The following is a 19,746-nucleotide window of genomic DNA, read 5'->3' as shown; positions in this document are numbered from 1 at the left end:
CAGTGCAATACATATGGCCAGTATGCAGTAAATGTGAACTATTTTTATTAGATTTCTCTCTTGTAAGTTAAACATAGCTTAATGTTTGCATTTTAGCATAAGAATGTTTATCCTCCAAGAGAATAATTTAAACTGTTTACAATCATTTCATATCTGTTCTGTTTGACCAATTTTCCATTTTATCTTTTTTAATATGTATATTTTTTTCTCCTCTTAACAGTGTTTTCTCTGTCTTTCTGTGTAAATTATAGTTCCTTTGTTTATATCTTTTGTATTAATTTAGAAGTTTAATATCCTCTTTGTAACTTAATTCTCTAATGCATGCTTAAAAATGTGTGACATATACAGTTCCACCCATATTTCTGTAATTGTGAGTTAAAAACAAATCAGTAATTTTTTATTTCTCTTTAGACAACATAGAATCTCACATACTTTTATTTCCCTTGCCATCTTCCTCAACACTTGATAACTCTTTTTTTCTGATGTCTGGTGCTAAACTTAGCTGTCAGTCTGTTTTCCTTACTGGATATTAATACAATATTTTCTTTCTCCTTGAAATTTATTTTGCCAAGATCTTGTTAGTTATGTTTTTTCTTCTCACTAATATTGCCTAGATCACTGATCTCTTTTCAGTTTTTGACTCAAGTTGATATTGTTTTGTTTGGCTTTTTTTGTTTGTTTTAGTTAATTAATTATTTTCCCTATTATGTTTTTGTTACTTTTATTTTTATTACATACCCCTCCCCAGAATATTGCTAATTCTTAGACTCCATTCTTGTCTTATGTATCTACCATTTTCTTTCTCATCATTTTTATCACTTTTTTCTCTACCTTCTTTGTGAGTTTCTCAAATTAGTCCTCATTGCTGATTCTGTTTTCTGCAGTATCAATTCTGTTCTTTTCTCATCCCTGGGAACTTTTAATTTGGCATTTTATTTTGTATTAATTTGCCATATCATCGTAATTCACTCAACTACCTTTGTGTCTCTGTCTTTACCTCATCTCACTTACTACTCTTCTTAAAAACCAAGTCTTCCTGCATCTTTTGAAGGCTACCAAGGATATCTCTGAAAGCATTCTATTTTTTTCTTCAAACTTTCTCTTTCTCCAAGTTTTCAGGGCAATGTTTCTTTTCCTTTTGCTGTGGTATCTCTTCAAAGACCTCATATTTTTGCTTCTTTGGAAGTTTTATTTGGTTTTGCTTCATCATCTTTGACTAGAACCAGGTCTGCACAGACCCGGTATTTGCAAATAGGAATCATGGTTGACCCTCTAGACCAGAAGCACAAGTGGAAAGAAGTGCCGCCACTCCAGGTCCATTTGTGAGGTTTTGTAACAGCATGATTTTACCTGCCTGAAGTTGTCTGTTCTTTAGGGCCAACTTCTAGATTTTAGGACAGCAAGATTAAATTATTGCCCAGAGTAGTACCTAAAAGGTCTCTCTTTCCCCCAGCGTGTACTACTTCCAACACACTTCCTTTTTTGTCTCTGTTCACAAGGCTTTTCCTGAAGTTTCTAAGTGCTTTTGGGTGCCAGCCCTTCCTCTTCTTCCTGTTGTGCTGCATGCTCTGGGTTGCAGTTTCTGACAACATGTTAGAAAACTACAAGGAAGAAGAAGGAGAAGAGAGGACCAGAGGGTGGGGGAGGGGAGGACAGTACAAGGCTCAGGCTCTGGTTCAGAAGCCAAGTCCTCTAACCTGGGAGACCACCGTTTTCCTGTTCAGTGCACCCTAGGCCTGGGAACAGGACGTACAGAGAGTAAATTCTTTATTCCTCTGTTGGGGAGAGATGGTTATTCAGAAGGTGGAGCTCTGAAATTATTCGACGCTCAAATTTGACGTAATTTATAGCACTATTGTCAGTTTTTCTTATTTTGTCTATCTTCATGAGACTTAAGACAGAAGGTTCCATGTTAAGTATTACTAGTCAGCTACCATATTAATAGCCAAACATTTCAATGAAGGGTAATTTTAAGGGCTTTATTCATTCATTCACTCATTCATTCATTTATGTCCACTTCCTCCAATAGGTTGAAAGTTCAGAAAACTATGGATTTTTATTCTTTTACTCCCAAGTCAGCACAGGAACAGTCATCTGAGCCGATCAAGGGCATGTTATTGAGAAGGTTACCTCTGTGGGCAACTGAGGCTCCATCCTGCTGAAGGCCTCTGGGAAACAGACTGTGTCCTACAGACATCCCAAGCACAGGCAAGGGAACCAGGGGGATCCCTGTCAGTCCTTGGTGAGGGCTGCTGGGTGGAAGAGGGAGGGGCGAGTTCCTGGGCACCTCTGGCCTGCTGTGCACAAGGAAAGAGTAGACATCAGTGACCAGAGAGTGGCCTTGAGCCAATGGTGAAAATGCTGGCAGCTGGATGTCAGGTCAGCTTACATTGAGGTGGGCTGGTGGAATATACACACATAGGAGGTGACAGGGTCTGCTACAGAGAGAGACACGTGACTATATGCAAAAGTAATAATATTCAGGCAATCATTAATTGAGTGCCTACCCTGTGCCAAGTACTTTCTATTCATACAGCATCCCTGCAAGGTAGGTAGTATTGTCTGTGTTCTATGGAGAATGAAACTAAGGTTCCGAGAGGGTCCATGCCGTGCCTAAGGTCACAGAGCACAAAGCAGCCTCACCAGTAGGTAAACCCTCTGCCTGCTTCCACAGCCCGATCCTGTGCAGAGCTCCTCATAACAGGATAGGGGTGACAGCCACACCCCACAGCGCTGGGACGATCTGTCCAGCTGTAGATAAGTGAAGGAATTGTGGGCATCTTCCTGGAGTCAGACTTGAGACACAAGGAGAATCCTTGGATGTGGAGAAGCAGCTGGAAAAAGAGTGTGGTCAGTGGAGGACCCCCCAACCCAGCACCACCAGTAGGAGCTACATAGATGACATTTTGTAGATGGCAAGAGGCAATTCCAGTGTCTAGGAATTGAGGAGTTTGGGGTCAGCTAGACCGAGGTTCAAATACTGCTTTCCTTCCCATTCGTTTACTCTGCGACCTTGAGCCAGTTATTTCATTTCTCTGAGTCTTAGCATGCTAACCTGTAAAATAGGGATGCTGTTACCTTACAGGGGCTCTTGGACTGGCCCCACGCCTGATAACCATTCTTAGTGCCCATGGCCCAGCTGAGGTCACCCCCAAACCAGGGCCCAGCTATGGGTGTGGAGGCAGAGTTCCCAGGTCGCGGATCACCGTGGGCTGGGGTGCAGGCGTGGGAGCCACGAACCAGAGCCCAGACTGTTCCAGGCTCAGTCCAGCCTTAGGAATCTTCCTGTGACAGGGCTCATTGGTAATGGCTGCAGGCCTTGGTCTGGAGTCAGGCTGAGGTTGTGACAAGGGCCAGGCTCTCTCAGCAAGCTGGACACACGTTTTCTTTCTCTAACAGTCAGACATCTTCCCAGCAGACTGGCACAGTTTTAGCCTCTGGCATCAGCCCAGGCCCCAGGACACTTGTCATATTCAGGAAAGTGAGCTCAAGCTGTATATGTAGAGAGGCTTCTGTGATGGTTCTTACTGTTCTTTTACTCTGGGTGCGTCTGGAAGACCAGAGCGAATGGGGCAGGTGAATGATCACACGCTGTGATTTCAGGGGTACCAGGGAAACTGCTAGAAACCCCCAAATGCTTTTCCCATCCCTCAGTAAGAGATTCATCCATTTGGATCAGTTTTCAGAGCAGTTAAATGTCCCCGTACAAGGAGCCAATAGATAAGGAACCACGTCTCACTTTTGCCTCCTCCTTGCAGTTGTATTACAACACTTCCCTGAGCCTCAATTCCCCAGTCTGTAAAATGGGAATGAATAATGTCTGTCTTCCAGGGTTGTTATCACAAGAAAGTGAGACTTGGTGTGTAGATGGCACCTGGCAGGGGTCCCTGGACACGCCTTCCTTTCCATAGGCATTTGGGTAGATGCTGGAAGTCACCACCAGGTGGCAGCACGAGGCATTGGTTCCTTCACTCCACTCCGAAGGAGGAGGCACTTGACTGACATTTAAGATGAACCCAGGTGGTGGAGAGCGCCCTGGCCCTGCTGGTTAGTGGCTCAAGGCTGGATGGCTTCCTGTCCTGCTTGTGAAGAACAGATGAGTCCTCTATTGGTGGGGTGTGGCACCTACACAGTATGACCCAGTTCCCCCAGGGATATAGAGAAATGTCAACATCACCCCGGTCCTGAGTCTGCAGTCTGGGGAGGGAGGCAGGAGTATAGACAGGAAACAGGGGGGAGAAGTGCCTTAACAAATGGGAGCACAGAGGCTGTGGGAGCACGATGAGGGATGCCCAGCCCTGCAAGGGGAGTCAGCAAGGGCTTCCCAGGGAGGGGGTCCAGCCCGAGGATGTCAGGGACATTTGGAGGTGGCTAAGATTTCTCAAGGGCTGCCCTTGGTTCTGTGAGCTTGGAGCAGACCCCCTACCTTTTTTTACTACTGACCAGGCTATATATGTTGCTCACACTATTATAATGTCTATCAACTCCCCAACTCTCTCACACTCCACCCCAGAGACGCCTGACCTCCCAACAGACAGTGGGTGAAGCCTCTCCCAGGAACACTTCCATCTCCTCAGCCCTGTCTCCAGCTTTCCAAGTAAGCAAGCCCTTGGATGTACTATGTTGTTTCTTCCTGCCTGGTGACTACAGGTCCTTTTATAAAGGAAAAAACTCTGGGCAAGGAATCTAAGGCCCCTGCAATCAAATTCTCAGCCCTGTCCTTTCACCACCCAGCTGTGACCTTGGGCCCCATTTCCTATTTTGTACAATAAGGTTGACCTAGTAGTTCCTCAGAAAGTTCAGTAACATCTAACACCCATAGATTCCTTCTGATCTAGAACTACCTTGCTGGGTAACCTTGGGAAGGTCACCGGTTTGACATTGTGAAAGGAGGATGTGGATCTTTCTGAGACAAAAGGAAGTAACAAATGTAACAGTGCTTTGGAAATTCTGTGCAACCCCCTGAAGATGTTTACGCTGAGCTCTTGGGGAGCAAGTACAGTGAGATTCGCCACCACGCCCCTCACAGAGCGTGGCCTGGCACCTGGCACCTGGACCCATGAGGGAAAGGGACATTCAGGAAGAGATGAAAACCACTTTCTATCCCCTCAGTTGTCCTGGGGCAGACGCACCCTTGTTCTGTGGGGCCTCTGAACAGGACCCGGTCAGGGGGCTGCCTGTAGGAGGTGGGTTTGTTTCCACTCCCAATGAGGAAGCCCTTCAGCCAGGGACCTTTCAAGGTGAACCCAGGTGGTGGCTCCCTGAGAGTGGACTCCTCTGCCGGCAACTGTGGGGGGCTGTTGGTGGTCTAGGCCAGTCCTTTCCAAACCCAGCTGTGTATGACAATCACTGTGTTTAGAAACTGAACCCTGAAGGTCTGTCTTTGAAGCCCTCTGAAGGTGTGGCTTAAAAACATGGTATTTTCGTAAATTGAGGTGCCTTAACAAGGGGTCCACCTGCAGAGTTTGGGGGGACCCTCTCACGTCTCATGGGACCAGCACCCAGACGGCAGGTTCTGCACAGATCGAGCGCTCTGCCCTGTGCCAGCCACCTACCTGGCACCTGGACAAAGTTGTAACTAGCCAGTCTGCTGGGTCCCCAACCCCGTTCCATTCTGAAATACAGCTGGTTAAAGGGAAGGGGGTGGGGAAAGGTGTAAGTCACATACATTTCAAGGAAAGCAGCTTTGAAGTCCTGAGGCCATTATGTTAATGGCATTACTCAATTTCTGGAAGCAATCCTGATTAAATATTCATTGGCTTTGATTATACTGAAATTAGGGCTAAAGCGTGAAGTCAAATTGAGGGGAATAATGGCAGTGTAAATAATACATGGCCTCTAAATTGAAAACACCAGCTTGTGCAGCCCCAGTTCTCCCCCATCCGCCTTGTCACTGTGCCATTTGTTTAGAAGGTGATTAGTCCTACCAGCTGGGGGACCCCGAATTGGAAGGATCTCAGCATCTGTGAGACTCTGGGGATGTGGGGGTGGGTTGGAGCGGACACCTTGCAATGGGGTTTTCTCCAGGTCTGGGACCTGGAAGCTGGGAATCTTGGTGAAGCCCCATCACAGAGTCCTGTATTGTCTGAGTTATACAGACACCAACTCTGAGGATAACAGAATCTTCAACAGAAAAGAGCAAGTAGGGTGTAGGAGGGGTGCAGCCAGATACAGGTGAAACCTTACTCAAATGAGTGAGGTAAATTGAGGAATACACAATTGTGGGATGCACTCTATAGAGGGGTGTGCAAGAGGCTGTTGTGGGGATCCAAAGAACTTTCACTGGGTAGAGGGGAGCATGGTTATTGGGTGTCAGGTGGCGGGGGAAGGGAGAAGTCAGGGAAGTTCCAAGGGAACTGGCTTAATGGCATCTTAGCGTCCTCTGGTCCCCTAACGCCTGGCCCAGGGCCTGGCACAGAGCGGAGGCTGAGGATGTTGGTAGAATAAATAGATGGACGAGAGCCTAATCATGGCATTAGGGAGGGAGGAGGCAGCCCTTCCTGCTTCCTAGAGAAAAACGGTCCCTCTCGGAAACACGGAACGGCCATCCCAAGAACCCCTGTCACCGCACAGCGGCCCTGTGCCAAGTGCCAAGATTACATGAATTGTCTCGTTTTCTTTCTCCAACAATCTTATAGGAAGGTATGATTATTATTCCCATTTTATGATTAACAAAAGCAGCACTTAAGTTCATTTGTACCCACAGCTCGTTAAAGAAGTTACACACACAGTTAGTAAGTGAAGCTAACATCCGAACCCATGTTTGTTTCTGAGGCCTTTTTTTTTAAAACCGGCTCAGTGGTTCTGTGTCTCCAGTGACAGGTATTTGTATATAGAGCTTCATATTCTCGCTCTCCCCCCGCACCTCCTCCTTCCCTGCCTACCGCTCTTTCCTCGTGGCTTCAGGATTCCTGAGAGAGGCTGGGTGCCTGGCATGTACTCACTCATGTGCCCGGGTCTGGTCACGAGGAATACTGCCCCATGCTTTAGCAGCTAGTGAATCCTCGGGCCACGAAAGCCTTGCACGTGTGAGCCGCCCCTCCCCAAATCACAGGCAAAACAAAAATCACCTTTCATTTATGTTTTAATTGAATAGGAGTTCTAGACCTGGGGATTAAAGCAGGTTGGGGACAGAGCAGGTACAAGGGCAGAGCATAAGAGCATCTCATGTGCCCAGGGACTGGGGAAGGCTGGCTAGGTAGGGCTGTGCAGGTCACAGGTGAGTCATAAAGAAAGCAGAGCAAAATCCTGGTGGCCCTGAGGACTTGGTAACCCGCGGACTTGGAAGGGGCTTTCTGTTTTGTGTTGTGGAGTCCATGGCTGATCTGTAAAGTAACAGAGAAACGAATTTCACAAGGCTTATTCTCCTTGGCAGTTTCTCAATTGCCAAGTACAGGACTGTTTGATGGGGCTTTACCAAGATTCCCAGCTTCCAGGTCCCAGACTCTCTGCTGCGATGTATCCCGCTGCCTGAGTGCAAAAGATGAATCGAGTAGAGTGCCACCTTCTGAGAGACACAGGTCCAGGTCCTGATGGTTCAGGTCCAGGTTCCTGTGGTTCAAGGAAGTAGCTGACAGCCCCGAAGACAAGTGTGTCTGCATCTCTGCGTGCACACGTGCCAGCATGGAAGCTGCTTTTGTGGAGCAGGAGGTGGACTCTGTGACAGGAAAGCATGGCAGCCAGGAGTCAAGGACCCTGGTACGGATTCCCAATTCTTCCTCCACTGTGTCGAGCGCCCTGGGGCAAGCAGTCTAATCTCTGGGTTAGTCCAGTTTCCTCTCCGTGGAATTGAGGGTGAGGTTGGACTGAATATCTTTTCCATGCGAATAGTTTTCAGATATACTCCTTTTCCCAGCAAATACTCACTGGGCACTTAATAGATGCCCAGTGCTGTCCTGGGTCTCAGAGGGTCAGGCGGCCTGCTGGGGCAGTTAAGTAAGAACAGCTAGCTTAGGGCTGGCATTAGTACCTTAAGAGAGGAACAAAGACTGGAATATGCAGAGAAATGAGAGTGTAAGTGCCTCTGCTTCAAAGTGTGAGCTCTGAAGCCACGAGGCCTTGGGTTGCATCCTGCCTGGCTCTTGCTTTCACCAGCTTAGTGACCACAGAGAAGTTAATGAGAGTTCTTATCCAATAGGGTTGTTAGAGGATGAAATGAGGTGATCCAGGTAAGGACCTACACCCGCGCCAGGCACACAGCCCTTCCCAATAAGTCTCAGCTGTTACTGTTATTGGGGTGTTGCAGGCTTCTTACCCAGAGCCTTGCAATCCCCTCCTATCCCATTATCCTGTGCGAGAAGGAAAGATAGGGAAGGAGGAAGAGAGGAAGCCAGTATCTGATGTCTACAACTTGCCGGGCATCATAACATACACCAGCCCATCTGACTTCCCGAATCACCCCATGAGGTACGTGGGACCACCTGTACAGACAAGCCGAGGGTCGCTGAAGCCCTGACCTGCCGAATGTCACAGTCCTCATAGGGTAGAGCCAGGATTTGTATCCAGTTCTGCCTGAACAGAGAGCAGGGTTGTAGCTGTGTTTGCAAATACTATGTTCGTCCCGCTTATGGTTCTGTGGTGGGGCGGGGGGGAGGGGCAACTCAGAGAGAGTGCAGCCCACACTCCCTCTCCCAGTCACCTTCCCACCTCCCACGCTGCTCTCTGTGGGTGACTCGACAGACAGCCTCGGAAAGCTCCCCCAGTGTTACCTTCAGCTCCCAGTGGGAGGCTGGGATGGCAGACTTTCAGTATTCCCCAGCATGCAGCCACCAGTCCTGGTGCTAGAATCTGTCAGTGCCTCTTTAGAGTTCATAACGAGCCCGACTGCTGACTAGGTTCTGTGTGTTTCACTCTTATTGAAATTATCATTCTTTGCCGTCATTTGCTTCTGTGCTGTAGCATCAGGGACTTGGCGATGGTTCTCTCACCCTTTCCCAGTTTCTCTACCACCTCTCTTTTCCCCCACTTAGACTTTTAATGGCAAGAGGTAACAGTTTGATTTTTTAAATCTTTAGAAACAACTTGTTTTGCAATAAAACTTTAGAGGCTTCTAGAAATTCATAAAAGGGAGAAATTGACTCTGATGAGACAAGGGTCAGAGAAAGTTGCCTAAAGGAGGAAAGACCCAGGTTTGGCAGGTGGGGAAGGTCAGACCATCTGGAGGATGCAGGCCCAGCAAGAGAGACAGAAAAAGCAACGGCCCACTCGGGGTTCAGAGAGGAAACCCCTCTGCACTTGGCTTCCAGGCATGGCTGGTATTCTGGAAGGAGCAGCGGGAAACGGAGGCTGGTTTCCAGTGCTAACTCAGCTGTGTGACCCTGGGCAGCGGTCTCCTGCTCTGGGTCTATTTCACAGGGTGACAAGAGGGAGCTTTTTACACCATTGAGTGCTCTGTGAGGTATGAGCATGGTCGTGGCTGTTGGAATGGAGCTGTGTGGAACAAGGGAGCAGGTGACTGAGTGGTCTTCACCCTCAACTTGCGGCTCTCAACTCCAGCTGGGCCAGTCCTCTGTGAGCAGAACATTCTCGGTGTCCTGCCTTTGTGTGTAATGTTACTTCTACCTGTAATACCTTCCGCCTCCTGTCTGCCTCGCCGGAGGCGCTCCCTTTCCAAGACCTCCCTCCTTACAGCCTTCCCGATCCTTCTAATCCTCCACCGTCCAATACTGAGCCGCAGGCCACACGCGGGCACTTAAACTGTGGTCAGCGGACTGACATGTAAAATGCACAACTGAAGATTGAACTTAGTATAAAAAGTAACATAACTACCTCATTAATAAAAATGTTCGTATTGATTACATGCTGAAATGATATTTTAGATACTTGGGTAAAATGAAATATATCATCAAACTGAATCTCACCTGTCACTTACTTTTTTTTTAATGTGGCTCTTAGAAAATTTAAACATCCCGCATGTGGCTCACATTTGTGGCATGAATTACATTTCTGTTGGTTAGTTCTGGTCTGGCTTTAACCTCTTTGCTCACTCTCCTACCGGAACGGGATAGATTTCAACTCTTGAAAATGTTGAAATGATACACTACTGTTTATTGTGCTCTTATTGTATGTGTATAGAGTGGTTTCTTATATGTGATTTGCCACTAACTGTGTGACCCTCAGCGAAAGCCAGGCCCTTTCTGGCAGATTTATCACCTGGAAAAATAGGGCTTGAACTCATTGGTCTCTAATGGTCCTTCTTTCTCTGACATCAGAAGACTTATTAATGAATCCTGACCTTTCCCATCTTTTAATGTGAAAACTTGGGACAGTCACCCCTTCTGTGCACCATTTTTGCATCTGTTATGTAAATGAGCTGAGACCCTCTGTGCACCCCCACCCCTTACATCAAAGTGGTTCTGGGGATCAAAGATGGCCGGGGCCCAGGTGGGCTCTGACCTGCTCCATTCATTCAACAGGCATGAAGTCATTCATTTAGCAAACACTCTTTGAGCACCAGGCCTGGAACAAGAGCTGGCTCCACGACACACGATAGACCCACTGCGTCCCGTGCCCTGGAGGTGCTGACAGTAAATGGGGGCAGCCTAAGTGACAGCAGAGGTGTAACTGCAGCCCATGCAGCCCCAGAGGATGGGAGGAGCCTTGGGGCTGCCAGACCAGGTGTTCCCTCTCCTCCACAACAGGAATGATCGTCACAATAGAAACATCTGATGAGATCCCCCCCCCCCGCCCCCCGCAAATCACAGATAGCCTGATCCCAACACACATGGTAGCTGTAGGATGAAAACAATTTATTCCCAAGGTGTAATGGATTCTCTTCATCAGGTAGGTATGCCCATTTCCTGGCCACCCTCTTCTTTGGAGATTGCCTCAGTCCTAGTACCTGAGAGATGTTTGTTAGAAGAAGGGAAGGAAGAGGAAGGAAGGGAGGGGGAGGGAAGAAGGAAGGAAGGAAACGAGGAGTCACTCGGGATTCAGGTGACTAGGATGGGCTCCCCAGATGTGGCCTCCTTCTCGCTCAGCCGTGTATTGCAGCTGTCGGGGCCCAGGGCCTTTTCCTGTACAGGACACTGCCGGTCCCTGTACAAGGATTCCAGACCAGGTGCAGGAGTCCCATGTTTCTGAGTGGGGCTCCTCCCTTGATGTCATAGAGCCCAGTGCATCCTGCATGTCCACTGCCTGAGAGGACAAAGCCGGGCCTGAGACTCAAAAGCAGAAACTTCATCCTGACCCCAGTGCCCCCCATTCCTGCCCCCTTTCTCCCACAGACACCCAGACTCTCCTCTCTGTGTCTCCACCCCTTAACAATAGCACCGTGATACCTGTAGCATCTCTTACTTGGATCTCTAATGCTCTTCTTGGACCTGCAGGGTCTCTTGGATCAGATCATTCCCCACCCTGGGGACCACCTTTCTCCCTGTTGGTCCAAAGCAGAGATGGTTTCCTTAATCCCAGAATGCTTTTTGTGTCATCTTCAGTTTAAAGTGAGTGTTAGCAGCTGCTCAGCAATGTCTGGTCTCTCCTGCAGTGTAAGCAAAGGGGACAGGTGTTGTCTTCTAATATTGAGGGAATCTGGGTCCCTGAAGGCCAGGGGCTCCTTAACATCACAGTGTTTGAATGAATGGAAGTAAAATGAAGGAATGAAACAGGACTGTAGCTAAGCCTTGCAGACATGCAGGGCATGGAAAAGTAGAGCTTAGGAAGGCACTCTGTGCCCAGGATGGTGAATGCAGGCTGGATGCAGGGACAAGGCCATGGGGAAGCAAGAGGGAGGGGAGGCGGGGAAGTTTAGGTGGGCCTGAGAGTAGAGAGAAGCCCGTGGACGTACATCAGTAGGACTATCCTGGTGAGGTGGGGTGAGGGGTCCTCATCTCCATCGTCTTTTCTACGCATATGGACTTCCTCTGGACTCTGAGCCACTCTCTGAGTGCACTGATATGAATATCTCCCGCTCCCTTCCTTCTTCCTTCCTCCTACAAACATTTATTCTGTACCTGCTGGTCTAGGTTTTGGGGATAGAGCAGTGGACAAAATGGCAAAGTTGCTATCTTTATGAAGCCTATATTCTAGTGGGGGTGGGGAATAAATATATACACATCGGGGGTGATAAGTGCTATGGAGGAAAAGACAGACAGGAAATCGGTGAAAGAAAGGGCTGCTGCTCTGTAGCAGGTGACAAGGGAAGGCTCCGCTGTGAGGTGATACTTGAGCAGAGACCTCAGGGAAACCTGTCAGCCATGGCAGGGGGGTCAGCAGGAGCAGGACACCACACTAGGGAGCGTTGCCTTCAGGTGCTGGGCGAGGGCCTGCCACAGACCGTACCCCACCGACTTGCATCATCAGAAACTCTTTGTGAGGACAAAGGCAGCAGATAGCATTAGTGCCCCTGTTTCACATGAGGACAGTGGGGCTCAGAGGTGAAGAAACAGACACAAGGTCACATAGCCACTAATTGGCAGATCTGGGTTTCAAACCGCAATGTGTGGATTTTTTCCATGACAGCTTGACCACCCCTGTCTGAGGTCACAGGACCAGACCAGAGAATTTCAGTTGCGTGGGCAGCCTCTCCCCACTGCTTCCCCCATCCAGGCTGGGGTGCTGTCAGCACAGGCCTGGGCCTGCCGCGCAGACTCATCAGCTGCTGACAGGGGCGCCTCCAGGCCCTGTCTCCTCCACCTCTCCTCCCCATTAAGCAACACGGCTCCATCCCAAGCCTGACAGTCTCTGGACACCCGTTTAAGTTTTTAATTGAAGCCAATTGTTTGGCAGCTCCCCTGGCCTTTCCTTTCCCTCATGCCCTCTCCTCCCTCCTGCCCTCCCTCCCTCCTTCCTTCCCTGTTGTTCTCTGTGCCTTTGGTGCATGTCTCTCACCTTCTCTACATCCGTCTGCTTCTCTGCCTTGGCTCCATCTGTCTGCGTGTCTGTCTCTGTCTCTCTAGGGGTCTCCCAGCCTCTCTCTGTCCATCACCTGACCCCCTCCCTGACCTGCCTCCATGACCTCCGTTCCCCTGCCCCTTCTGTGTTTGTGCCCCCGTGAGTTGCTAACACTGTCTTGCCCCCATCCCCCAGTATTGCTTAATGCTGACATGAGAGCCATGCCTAGTACACACACTCACACACACACACACACACACACACACACACACACACGGGCCTGCCAGCCAAAGGCAGGTAAGGGGCTATCCTCCATCCTTGTGGAAGGCTTTCCATGATCACACAGGGCAAAGTCACTCAGGATGGCCTTGGAGCAGAACCTGAGTCCTGACTAGGCCCTCAGAATTGGAGTCCCTTGTTGCATGGCTTGATGAGGACACTGAGGCTTGCAAAGGGAAGGTGGCTCCACCAAGGTCAAGCATGCGCTCAGTGGCAGAGCTGAGGGTCTTTAGAGGCCACGCCCAGCAGATGGTGCATCCCTGCCAGTCCCCACCCTCCTCAGCGCTCCATGGGGGCTCCCTGCACAGCCGGGAGCAAATCCTGTTGGTTCTCCACTCCTGGTGATACTAGGAGGTTAACCGGCCTGCCCATGGGAGCCCTCTGCACCCTGTTCTGACAAGGCCAGCTGAGAGGGTGGGTTCTGGAGGCCTGGACTCCTGCTGCGTCACAGGCAGGAGTGTCCTGCTGAGAGGTTTTCTCCTCTCCTTTCCTTTTGAAGAAGAAAAAAGTGAGGTGCAAAGAATCAATTATAGTCACACAAGATAATGAAAACACCTCCTTAAGGTTTTCAGGGCTCCACAGTTTATAACACGACAATGTACTAGGTCCACGGACTTTCTTTTTCTTGCTTTAAAATTTAAAAAAATTAGTTGCTAATACTTACGCATAAGGGATTTCGTATAAACATCAAGATCCCTAGCATCTCTTGTAAAATTCTCCGAAAGGCTCACAGAACTCGGGGCCTAAGTCCTACATGGCAACGGCTGACAGTTGCTCAGAGGGCTCAGCGTGCCACAGTCCCCCACAGCCCGTTCTCTCACATATGTCTGCTTCAATTATGTATGAGCCTGCCCAGCCTCCGTAGGCATTTGTATTCAGGACTCATTTACAGTGTCCTCACATACACTGGGAGTGAAAGCAGGATGGAAACCAGGCCCCCTGAGCCCATGCTTTCTACAACGCCGTTTCTCCTTCCACAGAGAACATTCGGAAGGACGTCTAGCCCGATTCCACCCCAGTTAGATTTCCTGTAGTTGAATACTGAGATAGTTTGTGGTAGGTTCTCTCTCTCCCTTATTTTTAATTGATAAATTCCCAAAGTTCCTTTTCTGATAAGTGTTGTTTTATAATGGAAAAACAAATCTGTATTCTTGAATTACTAACTCTCGCACGTGGTGGCCTTTCGGCCACCATCTGTAAGCTAAGATGAATGCCACCCTTTCACAGTGTTAGGCGTAAGTGGTGGTTGAATTAAGGTACTTGCCCCATCCTTCCTCCAGGCCCAGTGGACAGCCAAATAAGCAGGGTCCTTCCCTGAACTCTAACTCGACCTTCATGTGATCAGTCACTTTATATTACAAACCAAAATGAGGGGAGAGCTGAGTCTAGTGTCCGAGTCGAAGATCAGCCCTGGTGTCCGCTGAGCCTGATGAGGGCAGAACTCAGCTGGCCGCTATGGTTTGGGCTGTGGCTGTGGCTGTGGCTGTGGCTGTGGACAGGGGCGTGTTTCCATTCTTTTTTTGCCTTTGCCTTCCTGTCCTCTTCTCTCCCTCCTGCTTTGGACTATTCAGTCGTATCATAGGCATCCTGGCAGATCTCCTCTTGACCATATCCGGGGCCTCACAGACTTGGCACAACAGCGGGAGCCAACCCCATTAAGGACCCTGGTGAGGTTCAAGAACGCTTTGCAGCAATCAACACAGCTGGACACAATCCATGACTCTTCCCCCTGTAGTCACAGTGGCAATCCTTTGGCGGGGGAGGAAAATTTCCCCCACCTCTTCCTAACCCCTTTCAGGGTGTCGAGACAGGGTTCTCAGAACTGCCCAAGTGGCCTCAGTAGTCATACTCTCAGTGCCTCTAGAGCCAGAGAAATGATTTTTCTCTGGGCACCTTTTCTGAGGCATTATTAGAACGTCATATGACTGCCAATGAATGAGTGCTTCCTTATTTGATTTTCAAAATGTTTCCTCAAAACTAAGTGGATGGCCCAACCCGTCTTCCCCATTCATTCCCTGCCACGCCCCATATAGCAAAGCAGAAAGTAATTGCATCCAGTGTGTGGTTTTGCTGGATCAGCAGTTGACGGGTCTGTAATCACAGAGCTAATGCTCCGTGGCTCGTCAATAAGCTCCAACCTCACTTCCTGACCAGTGGTTCAAGTCCTGACAACTTAATGTTTTCACCTGTTAATAAAGCCCAGTGCCCTAGAATTGGAAGAGCCTCAAGGACAGCAAGTCCAGCCCTCCACTGAGACCCCTCTGTGAGCCCCAGCCTTGCACACAGTCTCCCCTGGTGAATGTTGCTGCAAAGAGATTTTTTTTTTTAACATCCTTTCTGTTATGCTCTTTGCCTCAGCCCAAATACTTTCCCTTGGCCTGGTTCTAAGTCAAGTTGAATGGTGGGGAGGAGCTGAGGGTCAACTGTTTTAAAAGGAGACCCTGTGCAGGGACGGTGTGTGTGGAGTGGCTGGAGGCTACATCTGGGTCTGCGAGTAACCCCAACTAAAAGCTGAGTGAGCTGGTGCTCAGGTCCTCTGTGTTAGGTTTTCAGAGGGCACGATGCCTGTATCAGAAAGGGATTCTGATGGGAGAAGTGGGGTTTCTCATTCACTGGAGCAAATCCTCTGGCACTACCTTCACCTGATGCCATTGGGAACACAATGTAAAACTTCTTGAATTGGATGAGCACGTGGGGTCACTTGGGACTTGGTGGATGCTTGAACAGAAAGTGTTAGCATCTTCCATCATAGCCATCCCCATCCCGGTTTCATAGGCAGGCCACTGACATTGAGTGATGTAGCCACAGTTTCACTAAAATGGCAGAGCTGGGAGTTGGACCCGGAACCCATGTGTCTAAACCCACTCACTGCTCTTTCCAGTCTGTACTTCAGATCTCGGTTTAAAAGCAAATCTTGGGAAGACGACGTCCACTTTGCGTGGACACAATTGCTCCTCCCACCTGTAAAGTGTTTACACTTTCTCAAACCTTGTCACACATGTTGTCTTGCTGGCCTCCCAGCACCTCCGCTAAATGAGGTAGACAAGGGTTGTAATCCCCATTTCCTATGTGATAAAATTGAGGTTCAGAGGGATTACAGGCTGGTCCAACTTGCACAGCTAAACAGGAAAGGGAGATACCATGTATCATGCGCTTAGTACATGCCAGACATGCTATACTTATATCTTCTCCTCTGAGACATGCCTGTGTTAACAACCTGTGAGCCAAACATACTATTTTATCCTCATTCATAGATGAGAAAACAGGGAATATTTTCCCAAAGAGCCAGGGGAAGGAGCCAGTACCAAAGACCCTCTGCCTTCAAATCCCACATTTCGGGGGCTTACACAACAGAAAGTTCTCTTCTCACTGCTCTGGACTCCAGACTTCAAGGGGGTGGCAAGGTTGTTTTTCCGAGGCCTCTCTCCTTGGCTTGGAGATGGCCATCTTCTCCCTGTGTCTTCCTATGCTCGTCTCTCTGTGCATGTCTGTGTCCTAGTCTCCTCTTCTTATAAGGACACCAGCCATATTGGATTAGGGCTCAGTTATATGACCTCATTTTTACCTTAATCCTCTCTTTTAAAATCCTATGTGCAAATACAGCCACATTCTGCGGTACTGGGAGGTAGGATTTCAACATGAGTTTTAGAGGGCACAATTCAGCTCATAACTGCACTCTTCACCCAGGTCTTCTGACCACTGATTCCTCCCTCGGCCCCCCACTTAATCCTACCTCTTGGCAGATTAGCTGGGAGGGAACTCACTTCTCAAGGCCTTGCTCTAACAGGAGAGCCTCTGCCCCTGAGCCTACTGTTTGGGGGTTATCAAGGGCCCTGGCAGGAACCCCAGAAGTGGGGAGTGGAAACTGGAAGATAGGTTGTCAGCCTGGGCTGATTCCATCGAGGACAGGTCACCTCTACCCTGGGGCACTGGCTCCTTGGTGGGAGCAGGACCCCCACAATGCCCCCTGGTGGGCAGGAGCCTGTGAGTCTGATGTTTAATGGCTGTGAGCCAAAAGCAATACAGAACAGGAAGAGGGACTTGAGGCACCTTTGGGGACACTGGTTTGGAGGGCAGCAGCCTTCTCACACCTCAAGAACGGGACTTCACGCACACTGCACACCTCCTAGGTGTCAGCACTGGCTATACACCTGGCACACTCATCTTATCTCCTCCTCAAATACAGTGTACCCGTGAGATGCAGGGGTTCCCCTCGCCGTTGTACAGATGTGGAAATGGAAGCTCAGAGAAGGGCTGTGATTTGCCTCAGGCCAGACAGTATTCCAGGGGCTCTAGTAAGCAAAGCATCAGTACTCTAAGACACTAGTTGAAAAAATATAGCTACCAGGCCTTTTGCTAGAGTTTCTCATTCCAAGTGGGGCCCAGGAACCTGTCGCTGTAACAAGTACACCAGGTGCATCTTACTCATGCAAGTTTGGGAGTCAGTGGGCTGAAGATCAGTACCCCTCTCCTCATTCCCCCAAGCAGGAGTGGCAGCTGACTCCCGGGAAACTTCCGTCCCCGCTTGCATTCTTGCCCTTTGCTCAAAGTCAGTCTCCTTTCCCAGCTGGTAACTTGTCTCACATCAATATTTCAGAGGCTTAGCTGCCAAAACCCCAGTGCCGCCTTGCCAAGGCTCTGAGTTAAGTGGTTGCGCCTGCTCAGGGGGGGACCTCTACCCTCTGCTCCCCACAAAGTAGACTCACCTTCCAGCTACTGCCCCTGAAATTCCACCTGGTGTTTCTAACTTCCTGGAGCTGAGCTGCTGCCTTCCCAGACAGGGTGGTTGAGTGATTGCGCTGAGGGCTGTTTTGTTGTATGTTCTTGTGTACAAGGTCAGCTTCTAGCAATTACTTTTTTCTGTTCGCTGGGAATTGCTCTCATCTGTGGACCTATACCACAAGAAACACAATACATCCCAGAAAAGTCAGACAAACGCATGAACAAAAAGCTCTGTCCTGAGGTGGGCTCAGCTCGCGCGGTAGCAGACACCATCTTACCGATCCCCTTTCAGCCCTCGGAATGGTGGTGCATGTTAATTAGAAATCCAGAGTCCTAGATCAAGGGAAATGACTTTGTGTTTCAATTTAATTTGTTCTCATTTTTTGACAGGGTCAAAGTTCAACTTCCCAGTTTGAATCTGAAAGCAAATTATAGCTGTGTCATTTTTATATTGATGTGTCCAGTCTAAAGATCCTTGGCAAACGTTTTCTTCTGGGAATTGGTGTGGTTCATAGTTTCTCTCAATTTGTTTAGCAAACACTGGCTACAGCCTTACGATGGGGCAAGGACTGTGTGTGTTGCAGGGCTGAACAGAAAACTGGAGTGATGAAGGCACAGGGAAGTGTGGCACACAGGAGGGTAACCGTGAGCCAGGGACACATGGGGTCCTCTGGCTGGAGAGATGGGGGGCCGGTAGAGAGGGAGCTTAGTGAAGGAGAGATGGATGAGCTGGGCTTTGGGAGACAGAAGAGCGACCACAGCAGCCCCCTCACTGATGGCTCAAACTGTGACAGCGCTCCCTCTGTCCCACCCCTGCCACCTGCTTTAATGCTCACTCTACCTCTGGAGTAAGTAGCAGAAGAACTCAATGCTTTATCACCCTGGCACTCGAGGATCAAATCCTGTCCATCCACTGGCTAATGTGTGACCTGGAGCAAGTGGTTTAACCTCTCTGATTCTTAGTCTCCTGCTCTGTGAAATGGGGTAACAGGAATTATCCCTCAGGGTGGTTGTGAGAATTAAAGGAAATCGCCCACATGGTGATGGCAGAGCTGGGATAGGAGGGAAGATGGAGGAGAGGAGTGCGATCAGATTCCACAGCTGCAGCCACCCGGGGAGGTCACCCCACTGTGGCACTGAGCAGGCCCTCCAAAGCTGCCCTCTGCCTCACACCCAGAAAAGACTCAAAAACCTATTCGTTTCGATGATTTTCACACAGCTAGTGTCGTCACAACTGGGACTTGAACCCAGGCCTGCCTGACTCAAAGACCCTTGATCTTAACCGCAACCTATTGCCAAGATGTCACAGTAACCGAAAGGGCCAGTATCTAAGTACAGGTCTGTCACTCACGTCCTTTCCACTATCTGCAAAAACAGATTTCCCTGGAATCAGAAGCCCACCTCTAACACGTCTGGCTTGACCATCCTGACTGTGTCCAGGGTCTCCTCTGGGCTCCCGTCCTGTCTTCGCTCAGTCACACAGGGGTCACTCAGCGCTCTCACTCCCTGCTTCCATGTCTTTCTCCCCCACTAAGCTCCTGAGAGCAGCATTTAAACAAAAGTTGGGAAATCACCCCTTGTTAGAATATTTCTCAAACACAAATCTTCCACTTAACACTGGCAAGTAGGAGATGTGTGTTAATAAACCATGGTGCTGGCAGTTTTAAAACATTAATGATTTCTAGAATTGAAAATGCAAATAGCTGCCTGGAACTCTTCTACTTGGCATTAAAGAGAAGGGCTTTAAAGGACACCGTGGGAAACTCAGGATTGGAGAATGAGGCTTTGCTAGAAGACACGAAGGCAAACAAACATTTACCACCTTGTTATTGCCACATTAGCACCATTAAAAAAAGCAAGCCTCGGAGCAGCCAGTTAGCTCAGTTGGTTAGAGCTGTGCTCTTAACAACAAGG

General features: G+C 49.0%; 1 protein-coding gene and 1 long non-coding RNA gene across 8 annotated transcripts in view; one reads left to right on the top strand and one right to left on the bottom strand.

Moving 5' to 3' along the window:
- Nucleotides 1–19,746, top strand: part of AGBL4 (AGBL carboxypeptidase 4) — a 1,081,794-nt gene that overhangs the window by 917,371 nt on the left and 144,677 nt on the right. The gene's annotated exons all lie outside the window — the stretch shown is intronic.
- On the bottom strand, nucleotides 10,746–19,642 carry LOC109433952 (uncharacterized). Of its 2 annotated transcripts, none has more exons than XR_012497727.2 (4): nucleotides 19,234–19,642; nucleotides 17,817–18,002; nucleotides 11,280–11,479; nucleotides 10,746–11,136 (listed from the first exon to the last, which is right to left on the bottom strand). It is a non-coding gene; the product is annotated as an uncharacterized LOC109433952 (long non-coding RNA). The 2 variants fall into 2 exon arrangements; XR_012497726.2 differs by having other exon boundaries at nucleotides 11,296–11,479; nucleotides 19,234–19,638.

This window comes from Rhinolophus sinicus, chromosome 14 (assembly GCF_057876585.1).
Source record: "Rhinolophus sinicus isolate RSI-liver-muscle chromosome 14, RSI-T2T, whole genome shotgun sequence".
Taxonomy (NCBI): domain Eukaryota; kingdom Metazoa; phylum Chordata; class Mammalia; order Chiroptera; family Rhinolophidae; genus Rhinolophus; species Rhinolophus sinicus.
The sequence above is the reverse complement of the archived record's forward strand: the minus strand, read 5'-3'. Positions and strand labels throughout refer to the sequence as shown.